Source organism: Salmo salar, chromosome ssa01 (genome assembly GCF_905237065.1).
Source record: "Salmo salar chromosome ssa01, Ssal_v3.1, whole genome shotgun sequence".
NCBI lineage: Eukaryota > Metazoa > Chordata > Actinopteri > Salmoniformes > Salmonidae > Salmo > Salmo salar.
In genome coordinates, this window is record NC_059442.1 from 199,957 (window position 1) to 203,706 (window position 3,750).

The window sequence follows — 3,750 nt, forward strand, 5'->3', positions numbered from 1 at the left end:
CATGGCTATACTGAGTAAAGGTAGAAGATAACCCCCACGCCTGGCAGCAATAAGGCTGGTGATGAAGGACACGGCTATACTGAGTAAAGGTAGATAACCCCCACGCCTGGTAGCAATAAGGCTGGTGATGAAGGACACGGCTATACTGAGTAAAGGTAGATAACCCCCACGCCTGGTAGCAATAAGGCTGGTGATGAAGGACACGGCTATACTGAGTAAAGGTAGAAGATAACCCCCACGCCTGGTAGCAATAAGGCTGGTGATGAAGGACACGGCTATACTGAGTAAAGGTAGATAACCCCCACGCCTGGTAGCAATAAGGCTGGTGATGAAGGACACGGCTATACTGAGTAAAGGTAGATAACCCCCACGCCTGGTAGCAATAAGGCTGGTGATGAAGGACACGGCTATACTGAGTAAAGGTAGATAACCCCCACGCCTGGTAGCAATAAGGCTGGTGATGAAGGACATGGCTATACTGAGTAAAGGTAGAAGATAACCCCAGACTGGCAGCAATAAGGCTGGTGATGAAGGACACGGCTATACTGAGTAAAGGTAGATAACCCCCACGCCTGGCAGCAATAAGGCTGGTGATGAAGGACATGGCTATACTGAGTAAAGGTAGATAACCCCCACGCCTGGTAGCAATAAGGCTGGTGATGAAGGACACGGCTATACTGAGTAAAGGTAGATAACCCCCACGCCTGGTAGCAATAAGGCTGGTGATGAAGGACACGGCTATACTGAGTAAAGGTAGAAGATAACCCCAGACTGTTGTATGGTATGTATTTTCTTTTGAAGACTTGACCTTTTATTGGTAAAGAGTTTGATCGCGGTCTTATGTCTCTTCAATTGTTTTAATTGGGTCAGGGTGAGTGGAATGCGGCCTTTGAGAAGATTCAAAGCAATCTCATATAGTGATAATATGAGATCTGAAAAACAATGACCCAAGATGGCCTGACATTCTTTAGGGGCAGCCCCAACTAGGGATCTCAAGAGCGGTAGGTGTCTTTTTAAACGCAGAGACATATTGTTTACTTTTTAGGAATGTAAAATGTCGGCCACTCCCACGGAAACAATCCTGTTCTGAGCCTCAGGTGTTCTGGAGTATTTGATTTTAAAATCCACAATTAAATAAGAAAATGGTTCTTTGGTAGCGTCCTCATAACTACATAAAGTAGGATTTCCTTCCAGGGTACATCTGCTGAGCTAGAGTGTTAATTTGTAGTTTGTCTCTAGGTTTATTTTAACAAAACCAAGTAATTGGCGTTCAAACTAATGGTACGGCTATTTTTACCTTGGTGAAACACATTTTGTACCAAGTAAAGCACGGACAGGTTTTGATGATGAGTAAATTGAGTAAAAGCTCGATCTGTTTCAGGATGTTCACTACCTGCAAATAGCACATCATCCAAAACCATCAGATTGTTTTTATGATGAGGTTAAAGTTCATCATCAGACATGAATCCTTCAACAAACTTGATTTTTATTTTCTTCAACAACTCATCATACAGAAGGTTGATAACATGAATAACACCACACAATATTGTCAGGTTTCTGAGATAATACATGTTCAGAATTCTCTAAAATACTTTTTACAAAACAAGTTTTACAGCTATTGGATGTTCCTGTGATTTAGGCTGAAAATGGTAGTTGTAACCTGTGATCAAAACCTTCTACAGCATCCATTATATCTTAAGGGTTAAGATACACGGGGGCTTGTAACATAAAGTCAGTAACCAAAGGGTAAAGTGGTCCCGTCAGGTAAAAGTAATCTCTCGTCATAGATTACCCGGAATCTTTTAGTAAGTGGGGCATTACGTAGATTTCATCCCCAACAATCTCTTTGTAGGAGCTCAACATTTCCAATTCACTATTCCAGGTGGTTTATGAACCCCTCGACCAAGCGTGTGATTTATTCCAAGTTTACACGCAGGGTATTTTCATTGTTTTGTGTCACGCCTTTGGTTTTCAACATCACGTGATTGTTTTTAGTCCTAAAAGTACCTCTGTCACAGTATAATTCCATCTCTTTATGGAAATCAAAGGTGTTATGAAGTACTGTCTCATACCAAGTCATGAATCTCTCTCGCTCTTTGGGAGACATTTGATCACACCGGTACATTACGGGACCAGGATAAGATCCAATATGTTGGAGATTCTCCTCAGATGTGAAGAAATTAGGAAACCAACCTTCAACGAGTTTTCAAAACCCCAAGGCCTCTGGCATTTGAACCAATTTCATGGGTAGGAAACTTAAACTGTCAATGTATCTGTGGTTGAAGGCTGGGTCTACAAAACACCAGATTTTACTCCCTTGGGCTATGACCCTGGGTGCAACACCTTGTTGTATCAAGGGGTTCAAACGAAGATAGGAATCATAGGCTCTAGAATTGTGAGCTACAAAAGTGAAGTTCTTGTACTGGGGTTTTATTAAGGAATGTTTTAGAAAAAGTAGGGCACAATTGAGGCTCTTTGTCAACCACCTTTCACCCTTGAAAATCATGGTAGATACAAATATAGGCAGATGAACCCCTGACTGTTGATTACTCGCAAAGTCATAAACCACATATTTCTCTGAATGTTCATCTTCAGCCAATGGCTGAATATAACACTCATGTTCCACTTCTTGAACCAATTCAGTGTCTCTGCTTTTCAAAGGTCCCTTTACAGACAGGGCAGTTTAGGATACCACATACCTTTACAGACAGGGCAGTGAAGGATACCACATACCTTTACAGACAGGGCAGTGTAGGATACCACATACCTTTACAGACAGGGCAGTGTAGGATACCACATACCTTTACAGACAGGGCAGTTTATGATACCACATACCTTTACAGACAGGGCAGTTTAGGATACCACATACCTTTACAGACAGGGCAGTGTAGGATACCACATACCTTTACAGACAGGGCAGTGTAGGATACCACATACCTTTACATACAGGGCAGTGTAGGATACCACATACCTTTACAGACAGGGCAGTTTAGGATACCACATACCTTTACAGACAGGGCAGTGTATGATACCACATACCTTTACAGACAGGGCAGTTTAGGATACCACATACCTTTACAGACAGGGCAGTGTAGGATACCACATACCTTTACAGACAGGGCAGTGTAGGATACCACATACCTTTACATACAGGGCAGTGTAGGATACCACATACCTTTACAGACAGGGCAGTTTAGGATACCACATACCTTTACAGACAGGGCAGTTTAGGATACCACATACCTTTACAGACAGGGCAGTGTAGGATACCACATACCTTTACAGACAGGGCAGTTTAGGATACCACATACCTTTACAGACAGGGCAGTTTAGGATACCACATACCTTTACAGACAGGGCAGTTTAGGATACCACATACCTTTACAGACAGGGCAGTGTAGGATACCACATACCTTTACAGACAGGGCAGTGTAGGATACCACATACCTTTACAGACAGGGCAGTGTAGGATACCACATACCTTTACAGACAGGGCAGTGTAGGATACCACATACCTTTACAGACAGGGCAGTGTAGGATACCACATACCTTTACAGACAGGGCAGTTTAGGATACCACATACCTTTACAGACAGGGCAGTGTAGGATACCACATACCTTTACAGACAGGGCAGTGTAGGATACCACATACCTTTACAGACAGGGCAGTGTAGGATACCACATACCTTTACAGATCGTGCAGATTATCATCCGACATATGTGAGGTTCGGGGTTGTCTATTTTAAGGTTG